This window comes from Arachis ipaensis, chromosome B01 (genome assembly GCF_000816755.2).
Source record: "Arachis ipaensis cultivar K30076 chromosome B01, Araip1.1, whole genome shotgun sequence".
Taxonomy (NCBI): Eukaryota; Viridiplantae; Streptophyta; class Magnoliopsida; order Fabales; family Fabaceae; genus Arachis; species Arachis ipaensis.
Window position 1 is genome coordinate 129,138,509 of NC_029785.2, and position 9,059 is coordinate 129,147,567.

Genomic DNA, 9,059 nt, shown 5'->3' on the forward strand with positions numbered 1-9,059 from the left:
CGATGCTTTTAAGATTAGGAAATAAATTATTATTTAATAAGTTTTTTTATTTTAATAAATAAAATTAATATGATATTCTGAAATAAATAAACTAAAAAATTATTACCGAAATAAATTACACTCTCTTATCTCGTTCTCGTTTATACGGTAAACGAGATAATTTTACACGTATTTTATTTACAGTGTAAATGAGATAAGACACGTGAACGCGACACATATATATCTCGTTTATATGCAACATATCTCGTTTACATGGGAGACGTCTTTAACTAGATGTCGTTCACAGTCTTTGACTGGATCTCAGTTTAAACTTTTCAACGACTTTCTTGACTCTTTTACCCTTTTCTAACCGTATTATCGATAAATACGACGATCGTGCGCGCAGTTGGTAACGATGGAGACATCAATAAGTTGAACGAGACTTCGCATTACGTCGGGACAGCCGACTTTGAGGTTAGTTTTGTTGTGTTAAATTTTGTGCAATCCTCTATAGACATATTTTTGTATGTAGCCATTATTAGAGTAGTCGCGAAGAACTAGAGTATAGTTTGTAGAGTTAAGAATAGATCGCTTGTAGAAATTTGGAACTCTATTTAATTGTGGTAGATTATTACTACTACATAGTTATTAGTTTGGAACTCTATTTACCTGTGGTAGGTTGTTACTACTTATATTCTTCTAGTTAGATTTTTTTTCGTATCAAATATATTAAAATTAACGGAATAATATGTCTAAAAAATATGTAATTAAAATCTTTGAAAACTGATTTGAGTAATTACTCCGCCAAAAAATATATTGGGGGTTGATTTGTCTGTTGAAATAATAATTTGGGGATTAACCTGTGTATTAATTTTTTTCTGGACTAAAATGTCCACTTTAAAAATATTTGAAAACTAATTTAGATAATTATTCATTTTAAATATTGTTTTATTCTCAAAATTCAATTTGAAAATTATGTTTTTTGGTGACTATTTGAAAATTATGTTTAATAAAATAACAAATTTACTCCTTAATTAAAATACTTTTAAAATTAAAAATAATTCTAGAACGTAAATACATATACATTAGAGTCATTTTCGTAACGATAACTAATGAAAATAGTTTGACCAGATTAAATATATAAAATTCATGCAAATTCAAACAATCCTCTTGTTAAATAAGCTCCATCACCAGTTATCCATTTAATACGGTAAGACAAGAATAACCATATTTAGCTCAATGATAAATTCAGCTTTTTTACAAAAGATAACTTCATTCATATTCTATTAGGTTGATTATATTATATAAAAAGATCCAACAATCCTTTAGCAAAATGAAATTCACTTCTTTTACTATGCTGAACTTTTATATCCATATAATTAGCACCCGAATTAACGAAATAATTCTCAGATAAAACATGATGTATGTGAGGTATTATAAATGATTGTAGTAAAAGATAATTCTATTGTAAGGACAAAAGAAAATAAATTAAGTAAGAAAACTCATTATATAATTAAAATAATAAAAATAAAGTTGACTTTATAAAAGAATGACAAAATTTTAATTTATACCTTAAAAGATCAATTTCGATAAAAAAAAAAACAAAGAATGTATTATTATTGTCTGAAATAATTAAAAAAAGAAAATTAAAAAACAAAATAAAAAATTTTGGCTTTAAAATTTATACTCATGAACAGTAAATAAAACACTCTATATACAATACTCATAGAGATATATGAAAGAATCATTGCAATTAGTAAAAAGATATAATATAAATTATTATGATTATTGACAAATCTTATCATAATTAGTTATTAAATGCTAACAAATATAATTATTTGAAATTGATGCTTTTCAAAAATAAGAAATAGAAGAAAAAGGCAAGCATATTGATACTAGAATGCGCCACGTCAGCATGTTTGGCGCCAACGTAAATATCACATAAATGATAATTATATATAATGACAATTATATTTTAATGATTGATAATTAAAATGATTGATAATTAGTATAATTATTCTTAAATATTGATTTTTATATAATTATAAAGAAGATATTTTAAATAACTTGAGAAGAGAGATATATGTATATTGACACTAAAATGTGCCATATCAATATATCTGGTGCCAATGTAAATACTAATTATGTATAATTCACAATTATATTATAATTGCCAATGAATTATAGCTCAAATGGCATAGTCTCCCCATACTCACGTGCAAATGATCTAGGTAACACTTTCTCGCAAACTAGAGCGAACCGGATGAATGAGTCCAAACAAATATTTTTTTACGTGCAATCCACTCCAATATATTTGGTTATTTCATGAAAGATGGGATTATTCGCGATGTGAATGGCTGACTAGTTGTCACATAATAGAATATTAGATTTTTAAAGTGGCAAACCAATGAAATCCATTAAGAAAGACAACTAGCCAACTTCAAAGTGGCAACAGCAAGCGGTATTCAGCTTCTGCGAAAGACTTAGCAATGGTGGTTTGCTTCTTACTCTTCCAACTAACGAAAGAGTTCCCAAGCATAAAGCAATAACCGGATCGACGAGCAGATCAAAAGTAGAGGAGAAGAATATACTAGTTGCACATCTGCCTTTTTAAGTATCGGAGTATGCAAAAAGCAGCTTGCAGATGAGAGGCAGTTGTATAGTCCAAAAACTGGCTCAAACGTCCCATAGCATATAGGAGATATCGGGTATAGTGTTTGTGATATAAAGTGTTGTCCGTTAAAATAGTACTTGACTCCTCTAAAAGTTTCTTACTATAATCAAATGGAGTGGAAAGAGACTTGCAATCTAAATAATCAAAATCATTTAAAAAGTTAATGGCGTTAGTTAGCCTTCTAATTCATAGCAATTAGTTAGTTAGAAGAATACATGAGTTAGGAGTTTATTATTAGAATATCATCATTAGAGAACAAAATCAGGAAAATATTAAAGATGATTAGAAAAAAATCAATGTAATTTATTAGGATATTATTCCATAATGAGCGTACTCTTAGGTACTCTTGGTCTATATATTGGTAAGAACCTTGTAATCACTGATGAAAAAAATATGAATAACAACAATAATTCTTCGTTTCTTTCCTAAACTCTTTGTACCATGGTAACATGGTATCAGAGCAGTGTTATGTTCTAAGGACTCAAAATCAATCATTTCTTTACAAATTGCAAATATGCTACGCAATAGTTTTGGAATGCGATCATCACAAACCAATTCTGACAATTTGTTAATTGGTTTCAAACTAAACAGATATGATTATCCATTATGGGCAACTCTGATGAAAAAAGCAATTGGTGGAAGAAGAAAGAAGAAACACACCAAAGAAAAACTACTTTAATATTGTGGGTTACCCAGATTAGTGAAAAAATAATCCCAAGTCATCAAGCAATCAGAATAAGGGAGCCACTGCTGTGAGCATCCCAGAGGTCACCAGCAGTGGTGGTGATGCCAGAAGAGAAGAAGCAAGTCACTATGGTAAGGCAACTACTGAACTCATTGGCTGCTCAGCCCAGACCGCGACTCAATAAAAAGGGAGACCCAAAATCAGAATCCAATTAAAAAGATAAATGAATGGATTTTTGATTGTGGGGCTACCGATACTATGACTCATGACCTCCATAATTTTAACAACTTGACTATACCTTCAAAAGCCCACATTGAAACAGCTAGTGGAGAATTAATTGATGTTAAAGGAGGAGGCCCTATTACTTTTTCAGAAAAATTGAAATTAAAAAATTGCCTCTATGTCCCTGCACTATCATCAAAATTATTATCTGTTAGCCAAGTAACAAAGGAACTAAATTGTGTGATACTCATGTACTCTACCTTTTGTCTTTTATAGGACATTTTTACGAAGGAGATCATTGGGCGTGGTACTGAGCGAGAAGGCCTTTACTACGTTGATGAAGTAGCACACCAGGGTCATGCCATGCTTGCTCACGGAACGGTTACTCAGCAACTTTGGTTATGGCACAGGCGTCTCGGACATCCTTCATTTGGGTACCTCAAGTTTCTATTTCCTAGTCTTTTTACAAGTAGTACTAAACCCCTCAAATGTGAAACTTGTATTCGTGCAAAAAATCACAGAGTTTCTTTTCCTTCGACTAACACTATAGTCAATTCCAGTTTTTCTCTAATAAACTCTGATGTGTTGGGGCCAGCTCCTATTTCCCATAATAATTTTCAATATTTTTGTGTTATTTGTGGATGATTTCTCTCGCATGACTTGGGTATTTTTTTAAAACACAAATCTGAAGTACCTGATAAATTCTTTGTTTTCTACTAAATGATTCAAACTCAATTCAATAAGAAAATCCAAGTACTTCACTCAGATAATGGTGGGAAATTTATAAACCAATCAATGTGCAATTTTTTTTATGAAAAATGGTCTTATCCATCAGACTTCCTGCCCAAATACACCCCAACAAAATGGTGTGGCTGAGCGGCGAAATCATAAGTTACTTGAGATGACCCGAGCCATGCTTTTTGATGCACAAGCTCCAAAAACTTTTTGGCCTGAAGCTATAGCGACCTCTGCCTACTTACTAAATCGCCTACCTACCCAAGTTCTCCACCACAAAACACCCTTACAAGTCTTTGCTACTCAGACTACAATCCCGCCTATTAGACATTACCACCTCGAGTATTTGGATGCTCCGTCTTTGTCCATATCCCCAAAGTCAATAGAACCAAACTTGATTCTTGTGCAGAAAAATGTGTTTTCGTTGGGTATGCTACACACCAAAAGGGCTATAGGTGCTACAATCCAATCACTCCTCATATTTATGTAACCATGGATTGTGATTTTTTAGAATCCGAATTTTACTTCAGCCGCCAACATGGCATTCAGGGGGAGAACAATAATGAACCACCAAGTTGGCTAAATAACCTTTGTTGCCCAGAAACTGTTCAAACAGAGTAAGTAGATGGAGCCACCGAGCATACTTCACTCAACGTAGAAAACAACTCGGTACATACAACCAGTGAGGGTCCTTTTGAGAATGTCAGACAAGAGGTAAGTAATTGTCAATCTGATAATTTACTCCTTATTTTTAGTGAGGTCACTAACAATAACAGTATAGCATTGGAACATGAAGAACTAGAGGCCAATACCTTTATTCTTCCTCCAAGAAGAAATAGAGGGATGCCTCTTGATCGGTACTCACCAGAACATGTTCCCCGTAACTCAAGATATCCGATAAGAGTGGATAGAGAAGGAATAGCAAATGTTGCAAAGACTTTTTCTACCAGACTCTTAACAGAAGACATTCCAAGAACTGTCCGAGAAGCTAATGAGAAAGCTGAATGGCGAAAAGTCATGAATACAGAAATGGAAGCTCTAGAGAAGAACGAAACTTGGGAGAAGTGTATCCCACTGACCGAAAAAAAGCTAGTCGGGTGCAAATTGGTTTTCACCATTAAACACAAGGCAGATGGCACTATTGAATGGTACAAGGCAAGGTTGGTGGCCAAAGGTTATATACAGACCTATGGTATCGACTACACTGATACTTTTTCATCAGTTGCAAAGATTAATACTATCAGGGTGTTGTTTTCAATAGCAGCAAATGAAGATTGGCCACTCCATCAATTTGACGTCAAGAATGCTTTCTTGCATGGAGAGTTGAAAGAAGAAGTGTACATGGAAGCTCCTCCAGGTTTCTCAACGAGATTTAGAAAACATGAAGTTTGCCGGTTAAAGAAGGCTCTTTATGGGCTTAAACAATCTCCATGTGCCTGGTTTGGAAGATTTACAGTTGCCATGAAAAGGTATGGGTACAAGCAAAGCAACTCTGATCATACCCTTTTTTGAAAAAAAGGGGAGATTTAATCACTTTCCTAATAATCTATGTGGATGATATGATCATAATGGGAAGTGATGCTGAAGAAATTACAAAATTGAGAAGGAACCTTCATTTACAGACTTCAAAATGAAGGATTTGGGAGGACTAAAATATTTCTTAGGAATAGAGGTTCTACGATCCAACAAAGGAATCTTTATCTCCCAAAGAAAGTACATTTTGGACCTTCTGGCAGAAACAAGAATGGTGGATTGTAAACCAATAGATACACCCATGCAAGTTAATCACAAGTTGAAGATAGTAGAAGGTGCCACCCTAGAAGATAAGGAAAGGTACCAACGACTAGTTGGAAAATTAATTTACTTATCACATACTCGGCCTGACATAGCTTATGTTGTGGGAATAGTGAGTTAGTTTATACATAAGCCACAAGAAGATCATATGGAAGCTGCCATGAGGATAGTTCGATATTTGAAGGGAGCTCCAGGAAGTGGAATCATTTTCAAAAGGAATGGCCATTTGAAGGTTGAGACATACACTGATGCAAATTGGGCGGACAACCCAAATGATAGAAGATCCACACCTGGTTACTTTACACTTGTTGGAGGCAACTTGGTAACTTAGAAAAGCAAGAAGCAGAAAGTTGTAGCTCTTTCAAGCGCAGAGGCAGAATTTTGAGGAATCGTTAAAGGCATAACTGAGGTATTGTGGATAAGACAATTGATGACTGAGATTGGATTTCCACCACAATTGTCAAGTCAGTTGAAATGTGACAACAAAGCCGCAATCAGCATTTCAGAGAATCCCGTACAACATGATAGAACAAAACATGTTAAGGTGGATCGACACTTTATCAAATAAAAAATTGAGAATGACATTATTGAGCTTCCATTTGTGATATCAGAAGATCAGTTGGCTGACATTCTTACTAAAGTAGTTTCAAGACAAGCTCTTGCTAAAGTTCTAACCAAGCTGAGTATTGGTGATCCCACTACTCACCTTGAAGGGGAGTATTAGAATATCATAATTAGGGAACAAAATAAAAAAAATATCAAAGATGATTATAAAAAAATCAATGTAATTTATTAGGATATTATTCCATAACGAGTGTACTCTTAGGTACTCTTGGTCTATATATTAGTAAGAACTTTGTAATCACTGATGAAAAAAATATGAATAACAACAATAATTCTTCGTTTCTTTCCTAAACTCTTTGTACCATGGTAACATTTATTACATATAATTAGGCACTATTAGCATATATATATATATATGTGTGTGTGTGATAGCAATGTGTTATGAGTGGATCATGAAGTTCATTTTCACATAACAAAATCTCTTCTTTCATCTATTTGCAATTCTCTTTTCTACTACTTTTAATTTCAAGCAATTGAATCTCACATATTCAACCATGGTGCAGAACTTTTAACATCATGCGGTGAGCGTGAAATTCTAATTATTTTATTTTGAATTCTAGAGTCGAAGCATGCTACTTTCATTCTCAAGAAGTACTTGAAATCAACAAGATATTTTATTTTGAATTTATCATCCAAAATCTACTTGATGAAATTACTTTCGCCAATGTTATCCCCAGTTAAAACCAAATCATCCACATATACTAGGATGGTAGTGAAACCTTCAAACTATTGCTTAATAAAAAGGGAATGATCATAAAAAAATTACTTATAACTAGCATCAACAAGAATCTTAATGAACTTAATGTTTTATTATATGCTTGCTTGCTTAAGTCCATATAGAGATTTTTACAATTTGTAGACTAGACCTAATTATGACACATCCAAATCAGGTAATATCCTCATATAAACTTTTTTGTCCAAATTTCTGTGAAGAAATATAGTATGGACATCCATCTGTTTTAAATGTCATTTCTTTACCGTTGCTAATGCTAACATTACTCGTAGAGTAGTTATTTTGACAACTGGAATAAAAGTATCACCATAATTCACTCTTTGCACTTGAGTGAATCCTTTTGCAACTAGTTTGACTTTGTGTCTTTCTATAGTGTCATCGGGATTGAATTTTACCTAAAAAAACTTATTCGCAACCCACATCCTTCTTACCTTTGAGAGTTTAGTGAGACACTAAGTTTTGTTATGATCCAGAGTTGCTAATTCAACTTGTATTACCTTTCTCCAGCATTCATATGCAGCCGCTTCCTCATAGGAGCTAGGTTCCGAATTTGAGGTGATGGCTAGAGAAAAGGACTTATATCCTGGGATTAGTTTATCATATGACAAGTGTTGTGAGATAGGATATAAAGTGCTAGAGTTGACAAAGTTGCTAGAGTGCGCTACGTAGATTATCATACAATGTTAGTCCTTCAAATAAGCAGGCGATTTCTTGACTCTTTCAAATTCTCTAGTAATGCAATCATGTATGATGCCGTAGTTTTGTGATGTAGGTGCAATGTTAGTGTGTGGTGTGCTAATGGGTGTAATGGTGTGGGAGAAAATTGGTAAATGCATTTAACTTGAGAGATGTTCAATTGAATCTGTGAGTATGGTATATGTAGGTGATTGCAAATGATGTGTGGATGGTGCATCATATTGAAAATGGTCAATGCATTGTGAAGTACGAGTGGGTGTCGTAAGAATGTCAGTGCTAGTAGAATGTGAAAATGGGAAATGAGAAGGTTACATTTATAGATATGAAAATTTCTTTTGATTTTAAATCAATAGATCGAAAATTTTGTTCCAAATTTAAAATCGAGAAAGGTTATTTTTCTGGCTTTTGTGTCTAATTTTGTTTTTGAATTTGTTAATGTGGAGGCATATGTAAAAGAACCAAATACTCTTAAATCTGAAAGTTTAGGTAAATTACCATACAAAAGCTTATAAGGACTAACATTATCCAGTTTAGTATTGGACAACCTATTAATTAGGTGAATAGCGTGATGAGCAACTCCGTATTGTTAAAAACAATGTGGAATTCCTTATTGAAATAACAGTACTCTAATAACACCTAAAATGTGCTAATATTTTCGCCCTATAATTTCGTTATGCTCTAGTGTTTCTACACAAGAAATTTGGTACATAATACCAGTTGATACAAAAAAAGATTTTAGAGTGAATTCTAGTCCATTGTCAGTCCTTATACACTTAACTTATTTTTCAAATTGTACTGACAAAATTCACAAAGTTAATAACTAACTGTCATGCCTCAAATTTTGTTTTCATAAAAAAAAGTTCAAGTGAATTTGCTCTTGTCATCTACCATAGTTAAAAATTACATCTGTCATTCAT